Source organism: Cervus elaphus, chromosome 5 (genome assembly GCF_910594005.1).
Source record: "Cervus elaphus chromosome 5, mCerEla1.1, whole genome shotgun sequence".
Taxonomy (NCBI): Eukaryota; Metazoa; Chordata; class Mammalia; order Artiodactyla; family Cervidae; genus Cervus; species Cervus elaphus.
In genome coordinates, this window is record NC_057819.1 from 115168368 (window position 1) to 115180904 (window position 12537).

The 12537-nt window shown below is 50.9% G+C and overlaps 1 pseudogene; it reads left to right on the forward strand.

Annotated features, from left to right (window-relative positions):
* The first annotated feature begins 4749 nt into the window (after window positions 1-4749).
* Window positions 4750-10595, forward strand: LOC122693242 (annotated as a pseudogene).
* The last annotated feature ends 1942 nt before the right edge of the window (window positions 10596-12537 follow it).

Sequence of the window (12537 nt, forward strand, 5' to 3'; positions counted from 1 at the left end):
TGCCCCTTTCCCAGTCCGGGGACAGTGTGTTTGTATAGGCCTGTCTTGCATCCTCGTGCAGGGGTGGTCATGGAGACAGCAGCAGCTCGAGGTAGCCCTTGAGGTGGATTTGTGGGTGCAGTGGTCATGAGGAGTGGTCACTTTGTGCCAGGTCTCTCTGTGACCTGTGTCCTCTGCACAATGCAGTAGCCAGTAGGGGAGGTTGGATGGGCACCCAGGGAGAGAGGCAAGAAGACCTGTCGTGGAGCCAGGGGTTGTCCAATCACGTGTGACTGTGCAAAGGAGCCAGGGCCTCTGGGGGTGGAACCTCCCCCACAGGCTGTCCCTCGGGAGATGTGGATGGAATAGGTCTGGATCCAGGGTCTCTCTACAAATGTCCAGAGATTGGAAATTATAGAACTCTTTTTCCTAGAAGATTCATTAACTAAATTCTTATACAGTCTTACAAAACAATATTACATAACTATAAAACCAGTCATATTTCTTTGTATTAATTAATCTTCTAGAGAGCAAGGCAAGGTACAGAAGTGTGTATAGGGCACCACCTTTGTGTTCTAAAGGAAAGATCATATAAATACATATTTACATATCTTATAGATGCATATTCAGAAGACATGGGTGTCACTGATTGCCTCTGGAGGGCATCCAGGTAGAAGGGACCTAGGACGGGGGACTTAGTAGTATAAACCCTTTAAAAAACTTTGAGCCATATGACTGTATTACCTATTCATTTATTATTATTCAAATAATAAATGGTCCCATACAAGACCTGACTTCATCCTTTAAACTATTAATAAGCTGTCTTTTCGGATAGGGTAGAATTGGGGAGGATAAACTATGTTGAGAGATGAGCCTAGGGTCTCAATTTTCTCAAATATTTGAGACCCAGAGAAATAGTTGTGGTCTCTGGTGACCCCATGCTATGGTTTTTCCAGTGGTCATGTACGGATGTGAGAGTTGGACTATAAAGAAAGCTGAGCACCGAAGAATTGATGCTTTTGAACTGTGGTTTTGGAGAAGACTTTTGAGAGTCCCTTGGTCTGCAGGAGATCCAACCAGTCCATCCTAAAGGAGATCAGTCCTGGGTGTTCATTGGTAGGACTGATGTTGAAGCTGAAACTCGAATACTTTGGCCACCTGAAGCAACAAGCTGACTCATTTGAAAAGACTCTGATTCTGGGAAATATTGAGGGCAGGAGGAGAAGGGGATGACAAAGGATGAGATGGTTGGATGGCATCACTGACTCAATGGACATGAGTTTGAGTAAATTCCAGGAGTTGGTGATGGACAGGGAGGACTGGTGTGCTGCGGTTCATGGGGTTGCGAAGAGTCAGACACGACTGAGCGACTGAACTGAACTGAACTGACTTACTGATTACCTCTTCGCCTCCTCTTGTCTGTACGTCTCCAAGGAAAACGTTAAACCTCAGTCAGTCTCTCTTTGACTGTCTATGGCTCACTCTCCCTGTCTGTCTCTCTTCAGAGAAGGGGAATCAGAAGCAATGGGGAAGGGTGTCCTCTACCTGCTGGAAGCCCATGCTGGGCTGGGGGTTGAAGGACAGGAAACAGATTTCAGATGCTGCTCAGATTCTGACCTGAGGGAGTCACACCCAGGGAGCACACACAGCACAGAAGCTTCTGGTCCTTTCTGTATTGCTCCAAGCCCAGGTTCACTGCTGGGTCAACAGTGGGTGGAGATGAATCAGTGAGCTGGAGAGAAGCTAGATTTCAAAGAACTGGGAGAAAGACCTCAGTCAGGAGAGAGTGTGGCGGGTGGATGAATTTATAACACGACCCAGGGTGGTAGTCAGGGTGGCAGAGGACAGAGGCTGCAGAAAAGGAGCAGTTAAAGACTGAGACAGAGGAGAAAAATGGATTTTGTGGCCGCTGTGGTTCTGATTCTGACTTAATACCTTTTCTCTCTCTGACCTGAGTCATTGAACATCTCTATAAGATGTTTATGCTATTGTTTCTACCTCCTCCTGGCTCCTTTTTATGGTCAGTTGCATGAGATTCAGTTCGGGAGGCAATGGAATAAAGGAACTTTTTTCTTTTGGAATAAAGGAATGTGGTGTCAACCCCTCCCTTACCGGGCAGAATAACTTGCAAGTTGTTGCCTTGAAAGCATGTCCAGACCAAGGCAGTGAGTGTTTACAAGGGGTGAGTGTGCATGTGAGTGTGTGTGGATGCTCGATCACAGCTTTGATGTGGAACAGGGACTATGGTTGTGTCTCTCTACAGCTGGTCTAGGGGTGACACCCCTGGCCCAGACCTCACTGGACATGTAGATCGAGAGCTTCTCAGCCCACTGAGGTCAGGAGGCCTGCAAGGTGGACCTCCAGCCATCCACCCCACCCACTCTCTCATAAAACCTTGAAGCTGTGGGGAGGGAGGTAAGAGGGGGGATCGGGGTGGGGGACACATGTAAATCCATGGCTGATTCATGTCAACATATGGCAAAAACCACTACAATTGTAAACTAATTAGCCTCCAACTAATAAAAATAAACGAAAAAAAAAAAAACCAGCCTTGAAGCTGGTTGGATTGTTAGCCTCAAACACATGGTCAAGCCAAAGGAGGAAAGGGTAACCCAGGATGTCAGGTTCTGAAAGAACTCCTGTCCCCAAGGGCACAATCTTTTGGACTTGGGCCCATTGCCCTTGAGAAACTGAATTAGGGGACACCCAAGGTATCCTTACAGGAGGGGCGTAACTGGGAATCCAGGAATGGAGACACAGGAAAACCCTGTGAGCAGCAGAAGCTGTGCCCTCCTGCCTTGGCTCTTCTCCTGCAACCCCTAGGCAGGGCTCCCTCTGAGAGTGCAAGATAGGATTCCCATATTCGTTCAACAAAGACTTCCCCAGTGCCTCCTGTGTGCCAGGCACCTTGGGAGGCACCAGGGTACATTATGGAGTAAGACACAATGTCGCCCCCAGGGGTGACAGGGGCAAGTCAAGAGTCAAACATCAGGGAGTTTTCCAGGGGAGGTGTGAGGAGGACAAAGCAGGGGTTCCTAACCTGGACTTAGGGACTGGAGAAGGCTTCCTGAGGGACGTGATGTCTAAGCTGATGGGTAGAGCTGGCCACAGGAGAAGGAATTGAGTAGTGACAAATTTCCAGGAAGAGAGAACAACATGTTCCAAGGCCAGGAAGTGACAAGGTAACACCGTCCAAGTCCCCAAGTTCACTGACAGGTGTGTGGGCTGAGAGCAGAGCCTGGAGGGCCGCAGGGGCAGAGAAGGCAGGTGCTTGCAATCCACGGTTACCCTAAGGGAAACGGGGAGCCATGGAAGGATTCTCAGCAAGGGAGTGCCGGGGGAGAGCTTCCTTTGCCCCTCCTGCAGTGGGGCCCAGTGTGTGAAGCACTGGACCACCAGGGAAGTCCCAGAGCATCACTATTTTAATGAACACTTAACACTTGGGAAAGTCAGAGGCTGGTTAAAGTAAAATCCTAGCCCAAAATCGTTCCCTTGGTCCTTTGTGCACTGATGGGCTAATTGCTTAGATGATCCTTGTAAACTTTATACAGAGGATGGTGGGATGGGAGAAAATGAAATCCTAACAGCAACAAAAAAAGGTTTCTTGGCTCTCCCTGACAGCTTCTTTGCCTGGACTTGGCAGTGAAAAGGGGTTGATTATTTCTACAGACTCTACCTGTTGTAAGGGAAACCCACCCCTGCTGGCCCCCTCCAGAAGGTTCTCTCTCAGTTGTCCACTCCTCTCTCTGAACTTTAAATCTCTCCCTTCTAACTGGCTCTGACTCAACTCGCTAAGTCGATACCAGGGTGCAGCCGCTCCTGAGGGTGTCTTCCCTGGGTCTGTTCCTTCCAGGTGCCATCCTCCAACGAGAGCTCTACCTTTCCAGGGTCAGTTTCCTTCCCCTGAGTCCCTCCTCATCCCATTCCCTCCCTCTGCTGATGCAGAAAACACACTCCCTTCCAGCCACTACTTCTGGACCTCTGGGTGGCCTTGGTCCTCTCTGACTAGTCCCTACTGAAAACTCTCGCCTGTTGTGACCTCCTCACATGTTGACCCCTCCGAGGGCATGCCAGTTGCTTCTCAGGCTTCTGTGCCGGCTCCTTTCCTTCTGCTCCGCCAACCAGCTCCCTCAGGCCCACACCTGGGCGTTTTCTGGCCTTTGGCCCTGGCCCTCCTCTCTCCCCTCTGCACAGTCCTCCATAGATGATTGCAGGCTCTGTTATCTTTAATGATTACTACTTGTTGCTCGACCTAAATCTCAATTTCTAGCCTAGAAGCTGTTCTCCCATCCCTGGAAACCCATAGAGACAATGGTCCTTTTTCTGGGCATTTATGCTGGGGTTTCCCAGGAGCACCTCACCTCAAACTTATTGGTTTCCCCCTTAACCTTGCTGTTTCTCTTGTAGGTCCTTCTGATGAGGAAAGCCCCTTGCTCACTCAAGTCACTCGTTGGAGGAAATTCCTTGGCAGTCCAGTGGTTAGGGCTCCTCCAATCCCCTGCAGCTGTCATGGAGTCTATGCATGGTTGGGGACTCGGATCCTACAACTTGCACTGTGGGACCAAAAAAGAAAAGTCCATAAATTACCAAGTCACCGAATGGAACTGTGTCTTTGTGTGGCCTAAGTCGCTGTGCTCTCTCTCACCCACCCACCCAGCCAATCAGACACCGAGTCCTGTCAACTCCACCCACCACACTGCTCAGACCCTCCCTTCTCTTGTCCTCCAGGTCACTGGCCTCAGTCCGGCCCTTTGCCTCCCGTCCGGTGTCATGGTCCCTGTCTGTCCCACATCCAAGCCCTGCTCGGAACCACAGTCAGAGCCGTGTCCCCAGATTGCAGATCGGAGTGGAGTGACCTACGTGTCCTTCCGCTGCTGGAAGCAGTGTACTGGGCACGATCCCTGCCCACAGCACCACTAGCAGTTGGACAGACCACCTAAGCCAGCCCTGGGGCCCGCTCAGCGGATCTGCCCCTGCTCTCACTCCACTGAAGGAACCAGTCCACGGAGGGCAAGCAAAGGGAACTTGTGTTTTGTTCTTGCTCCTTCCTGCAGCAGCTTGAGTACCAGGAAGGCCCTGGCTCAATTCCTCCTCTGGCCTCTTATCAATTCCAGCGATGGAAATGTCCAGGGACGCAGCTTGGTAACAAAATGAGCCATATATGGAATTTGCATATCAAAATAGAGCAGGTTGCAGAAGCAGCTGGTATCTGGAGAACCTGACCTTTCTGAGGTTGATTTCCCTGGTTTCACATGCTCCCAGATTTCTGTCTCTCTGCAGTGCCTACTTTGCTTAAGACCCACACACTGCACAAGCCATCCTGACCTGATCTCTTTTGCTGTCCCACCGACTCCTGTCTCCACCTCACACCCAATATGCTGACCTTGGCCATTTCCTGCCCATGCCCAGGCTGTTTCAAGTTCTGTACCTTTGCACCTTCTGATTCTTTTGACTGGAATATACTGTCCATTCTCCTCCAGGCGACCTGCAAGGTCATCTAAGGAGCCTTTCGAGGGAAGTGTTCTTGGGCGTGTGCAGTTTGGAAAGGCTTCTCCCCCAGGTCCCCAGGGAAGCACGTCCCATCTCTGGGACCCTCAGGTCTCCTGGTCCTGTCAGGGCCTGGCTGCACAGAAGATGGTGTCTCCCCCACATCACCTGCCTGAGAATAGAGGTAGCTTTGTTCCCTGCCTCTGCAGTATTCTGGAAAGGGTTTCCTGGGGATGAGGCTTGTGGACACCTGGGTTAATTTCACAGCCAGCGTTCCAGACACCGTGACCTGTGATGGTCCATCGGTCCTGCTCATGGGGTAAGGAGGGGGTCTTTCTTACACTGACTTCTCCCCTCACTTCATGCTCCCCTCCAGTGACTCAGGGAGCTCAGGGCCTCCAAGATGTTGACCTGGCTCAGCCCTTCAGTCCCCCAGCTCCCTACAGGTGCTTTGTGTTCTCAGCATGATTCTCCATGCTCCTGTGGGTGCCTGTAGGATTCTGGTTGATGGGGAATGAGAGGACAGTGATGAGGGCTTCTCAACTAGAGGAAGGAAGGAGCACATCCTCTGGAGGGTTGTACTCAGGTGTGTTTTGCTTGCAGCCAGGTAGCCAGGAGAAAGTTAGGGCCTGGAGCAGGAAGGAAGAGCCCAAGGACAGTCCCTTTCTGTCCCCGTCACATCTCCCTCTTCTCGCTCCAGCTGTGTTCTCAAACCCAGCCCTCCCCCACTTTATGCTCCAACCTTGAACCCGAGTGTTTGATTTGGAACACAAAGACAGAGGCAACATGGTCCACTTAAAAAGCAGATTCCTACCTCAGCCCTATTTCCCAAACTGAGTTAACCACTGTCCCACCCCACCTTCTACTCCCTGCCAACTCTCTGCCCTTGGCTGCTTGTCTTGTATGGACCTTTCATGTCGTCACCCAGAAGCATCACCCAGAGCCAGGAACTTCCAGACACTAAGGAGGCATCGTGCACCCCATTCTGTCTGTCTGTGTGTCTGTCTTGCAGGCTTCATTCTGATTTAAGAGCCTGAAGACTCATGAGTTTTCACAATGTTCATCTTCATTTTTCTGTCCTTTGGACTCTTCTGGTGATGGGCAGGGACAAAGGTGGTGCTGGGAGTGAGAAAGGAGTCGGGAAGCAATGTCATCCCAGCCTGCCTCCTCCCACCCCTCCGGATTCCCCAGGTCCAGACCTGGACACAGCCTGACCAGAGCCAGCTGTTTGCAGATCTGTGCCGAGAAGAGCTGATGTCTGTGATGTCCTTCCTTACCTAGAAACTGGGGCCAGACCTGGTGGATGCAGCCCAGTCCCAACCCTCAGACAACTGTGTCTTCTCAGTAGAGCTGCAGCTGCCCCCCAAGGCTGCAGCCCCGGCCCACTTGGACAGAGAGAGCCCTCCACCTCCCAGGAGCACTGGCCATCATCTTCTTTGGCCGAGAACTCCAGCCCAATGTGACTGAGTGCTGGAGACAGTGCTGGTCTTCAGGTCTATGTCCACGATGCTCAACTCTGACCGTGTGTGGGATATGGTCTTCTACCCCAGTGGGGCCATAGAAGTCAAATTCCATGTCACAGGCTACATCAGCTTAGCTGGTGCTTCCCGAAGATATGGCAACGAGGTTGGGGAGCACACGCTGGGCACCATCCACACCCACAGTGCCCACTACAAGGTGGATCTGGATGTGGGAGGTAAGACACCTCAGGGGAGGCAAGGATTCCAGCAGAGGGGGCTGAACGACTGGGGACATGTTCGGGTGAGAGGGGAGGAAGCAGGGGACACACTCAGTCTGGTCTTCTCTTTAGCCCCCACTCTGAAGCCAGGTGCAGGCAGAGTCGAGAGTGGGCAGGGCAGCTGCCTGACCAGGCCTCCCTCCTCCCCTCCAAGTCTGCAGCCCTCCTGTGCCCCAGGACTGGAGAACTGGGTCTGGGCTGAGGACATGGCTTTTGTCCCCACGGCGATACCCTGAGCCCTGAGCACCAGATACAGAGGTTGCATGTACCCGGAAGCAGCTGGAGACGGAGGAGCAGGCTGCCTTCCCTCTGAGGGGGCCTCCCCTACTACCTGTACCTGGCCAGCAAGCAGAGCAACAAGTGGGGGCACCCTCGCGGCAATAGCATCCAGACAGTCAGCTTTGCTGGGCGGCCACTGCCCCAGAACAGCTCCATGGAGAGAGCGGTCAGCTGATGAAGGTGGGTGGTGTGTACTATTGGCGGGGGGTGGATGAGATGAGAAATGCGTTGGGAGGGGCAATTGGGAACCCAGTTCAAATTCTACATGAATGACTTAAGAGCACAAAACATTTCCTGGTTATCAAAAGGCCTACAGTAGATAAATGGTCCCCTTGGAAGGCTAAAGCCCAGGCAGATAAATCTTTCCTGTTTTCCTAATGCTGTGAAATCCAAAGGGATCAACAGGAGAAGGCCATGAAAAGATGTTGGGCTCAGGTCAAAAGAAAAGAAAGATAAATAAAAAGATCACTCAAGTACTATATCTTAAAAAAAAAAAAAAAAAAGGTATTGGACCACTCACTAGGTGGGATGTGGGATGTGCAAGAAACAGTCTGCACACTAGGGTGACATCACAGTGACGATATGGATGAGCTGAGAAGCTGAGGTCCATGGGCTTGGCTCCCTTCCATGATGATCAGGCAGCAGGACAGGGACAGTGACCATGGACCCCTGACCAGAGCCTCTCTAGGTACCAGCTGGCTGTGACCCAGAGGAAGGAGACAGAGCCCAGCAGCTCCAGCGTCTTCAATCAGAATGACCCCTGGACTCCCACCGTGGACTTTGCTGACTTCATCAACAATGAGACCATTGCTGGAAAGGTCAGCTGACTGTGGGAGATGAGGGAGTTGTGGGGGACACAGAGATCAGCCCCACCTTCTGTTGGGGTGAGGGCCCAAAAACCCGGGATCACCTCAAGGGCTGAGCTGACTCCTGCTTCTGCGCTTTTGTGGATCTGCTCACTACTTGTGGAGGGAAACTTCCTTTTCTGGGAGTTCATCTGCAGACCCTGGCTGAGGTTCCAGTCTTTCCTCGAGAGGCAGCAGCTCTCTCAGTCTCTGCTTGTGGACTGAGTCCTTTAAGGGCCCCAGGGTTCAGAAGGGCTGGAATGACCAGGGAAGATCACATCTCTTATGCCTAAAGCTTCATTTCTGTCTTCACCACAAAAGGATTAATTTCCAAATGTTGAACTTTTCTTCCACCCAAACCTGATCTACCCTCCTCCATTCTCCTTCCTTCAGTTATAGTTTGGGAACTCTCCCAGAGTTGGGGGAGGTGTTAAAATAGCCTGTGGGTGTCATCATTTCTCTTGGGATGGGTAGGCTGATGGCGATGTGATGGGAAATCTCAGAGATGGCATCTGCAGCCTGGGACGTTGAGGATGGTGTTGCTCTTAATAAGTTCATTCTTTATGCTTTGACTTCTGGGTTAATACGAAAAAACGTTTAAAGATTTAAAGCCCTGTTGAGTGATGGTGGGCTCCCAAAGTGAATTCTGTAGGAGGCAGAGGTGTCCTTAGCAGCACAAGGCCTCATGACCCTCTTTCTTCCCCCTCTAGGACTTGGTGGCCTGGGTGACAGCCGGTTTCCTGCACATCCCACATGCAGAGGACATTCCCAACCCGGTGACAGTGGGGAATGGTGTGGGCTTCTTCCTGCAACCCTACAACTTCTTTGACGAGGACCTCTCCATCAATTCTGCTGACTCCATCTACTTCCAGAAAAACCAGGATGCCGGGTCTTATGAAGTCAACTCCCTGAATTGCCTGCCCCAGGCTGCTGTCTGTGCCCCTGATCTCCCTGCCTTCTCCCACAGGGGCTTCTTCCACAACTAGGTGTTCCCTGGGATGGGGAATGTGACTGTGACTCCAGGGTCTGGGAGTGTGGGGAGAAGGCCAGGAACTGCGGAGCCTGAGCCCTTTTCTCCCTCCTCTCACCCCAGGGTCCTCTCTCCCGTCCATCGTCCTCCCTTGCTTACCGCCTCACCGGGATCATCCTGAAGCTATGCTGCCTGAATCAGGGGCTTCTCAGCTCTGTTCACCCCAACCTGCTGGGTTCCTGTCACAGAGGAGAGGAGTGGTCAGCTGAGAGTCTGGAGTCATGGTTACACCTTTCCAGAAGACTCCTCGGTTTGGAATTTTTCATTTTCTTTTCTTTTGTCTTTGCTTTCTAGTTTCCCCAAATCATTTTAGGCCATGCCAGTTCTCTCCTGAGACTCCCCAGTCCTCACATGGGAGGAGAGGATGGGGGCTGTCTCTGGGGATGGTTGCCTAGAGGCCCTGGGCAGGGTTCCTGGCAGGCTTGTGAATCTAGGAGTCCAGCTGGAAGGGGCTCTTTGGCCCATGTTTCCTCTCATCCTGGTCCTCCTTCTCTCTCTTCCTTCTTGCCTCGCCTCCTCCTGTTCTTACCTGTTCTCATAACCTGGGATTTACCTCCCGGCCCTGAGGGGATGTTCCTCAGCTCTCATTTTTCAACTCTGGTCTGGTCTCCTGACTCTAGGCCTGTGGAAGTCAGAAAATGCAGGGACCTCCAGCTTGAGAGGACAGTCCCCATCTGTCTCCCTGTGTCTGGGAGCTGCCCCTTCCCCCAGTCCCGGGGCAGGGTGTCTCCCCCATGGTTCTTTCTGCCCATTTGTATGGGCCTGTGTGGCATCCTCTTGCAGAGGATGGTCGTGGAGACAGCAGCAGCTCTCCTAGCACTGGAGGCGGCTCTGTGGGCGTAGTGGTGATGAGGAGGAGTCACTTTGTGCCAGGTGTGTGGTGTGACCAGTGTCCTCTGAACTTGGCAATAGCCAACACGGGAGACTGGGTGAGCGCCAAGGCTGAGAAGCAGAAAGACCAGTCACACCATGCCACGGGGCCAGGGACTGACCAATCACGTGTGAGCATGCAAATGAGCCAGGGCCTCTGGGGGTGGAGCCTCCCCCTCAGGCTGTCCCTACAGGATCCGGGGTCTCTCCACCAATGTCCAGAGATTGGACATAATAGAACTGTCCTTCCCTAGAAGATTTGTTAAGTAGGTTCTAATACAGCTTGACAAAGCAATACTCCACAGCTATAAAACTGTATCTTTGTATAGAAATTACTCTTCTAAAGAGCAAGGCAATGCACAGAATTGTGTACCAGGCACCTCCATTTGTGTTTTATTGGGGAGGATCATATAAATCCATCTTTTCATATCTTTTAGATGCATATTCTGAAGACATGGGTAACACTGGTTGCCTCTGTAAAGAGGAACCAGGAGGTAGGGACTTGGGAGGGAGGAGACTTGATACTACATATCCTTTTGTATATTTTGAATTTTGAACCGTGTGACTGTATTAATATTCATTTATTATTATTCAAATAATAAATGGGGTTAAATAGGTTCTGAGTTCATTCTTTAAAGTAACATGTCTTTTGGGAAGGGAGAGGGTGGGGGAGGGTACTCTGCCCAGGGACTCAATTACTTCAAGTGTTTGAGACCCAGAGAAATGGGTGTGGCCTCTGTGCTTAGTCGGCCAATCATGGCCAAGACTTTGTGACCCCATGGACTGTAGCCTACCAGGCTCCTCCATGGATGGAGTTCTCCAGGTAAGAATACTGGAGTGTATTGTCTTTTCCTTCCCCGGGAAATCTTCCTGACCCAGGAATAGAACCTGGGTCTCCTGCATTGCAGAGAGGTGTGGCCTCTGGTGACCCCTTTGCCTCTTCTTGCCTGTATATCTCCGAGAAAAAATGTTAAGTGTCAAGAAATCTCTTTTGGGGGGTACTCTTTTGCCCCCTTCTGATGCCTATGTCAGAAGCTTTCTCTATCTCCTTTATACTTTAATAAAACTTTATTACACAAAAGCTCTGAGCGATCCAGCCTCGTCTCTGGCCCCGGATTGAATTCATCTCCTCCATAGGCCAAGAATCCCGCGTCTTATCGTTCAGTAACAACCTTTCATCTTGGGGGCTCGTCCGGGATCCTTCAGGACAAGGGAGCTAACAATTCCAGCCTCACTCCTTTGAACTGTATCCTGAAAAACTGGGATAGATTTGATCCCCAGGGCTTAAAGAAGACACACCTGGTCTTACTATGTGATACTGCATGGCCACGATACTGAGGCTACTTACTCCGTGCTTACTGAAGCCCCTGGCCCACTTTCTTCCCGATCCGCTTCCGTAATGGGACTGTCTGGAGGAGCCAAAAGCTTTTCAACAGGCATTAACAGAACTCTGGGAGACGACTCCTGGCCCAGCCTCTGAATCCAGCAAGCCTCTATTTGAGCCAGGAACCGAGCTGTCAAAGTGCCAGGAATTGATTCGCGGGTACATCACACTGAAATCAAGAGGTGGCACCCTGACCAGAACTGAGTGATGTCATTTTATGTTTTTACTTTCTATGCTCTGACTTTGTATGTTTCAGATGGGCCCGATAATCTATGTGAGCCTACTTCTGCTGACTCCAGAAATCCTGAGTCTGCCGTTTGATCCTCAAGACAATGCCTTCCTGTCCTGGGCTCACTCCTATGCTGCATTCCACAATCGGTCTAACTGCTGGGTCTGCGGAGCACTCCCCTCTTCATCAGTGGAAGGCGTTCCATGGTGGACATCTCCACTTCAAGGAAAGGACTTTCTCCAAGTCTGCAAGTAACTTCAACAATCGCATGTGATACCTCTTCTTAAACTGATGACATCTAACAACCTTAAGATGGACTGATGTAACTATGGACATAATGTGACTTTTCATTTTGATTTTAACTTGGTTTAATGACTATTTTGCCTTACGTCTGTAACTGTATAATGGGGTTTTCTAACAGTCTAAAAGCTTTTAATTTACAAATAGTTGTCCAAGCTCCTATGAGTGCCACAGCCTCCTCCAACTATTACTTAGAGCCCCTGGATCAGACATCCTCACTATGAGGATTAGGAGAATATGTTGCCTCACCAATTTAGGGACAACACCCCTTGTCAGCTCGGAAGCAGTTATGGAATGAGAACGACGCCCCTTTTCCCTAGGCAACATAATTCTCCTAAAACAAAAGGGGGGAATGAGAGAGTCATTTCCTAGGCAGGTTGATAAGAAGTCTAAGGG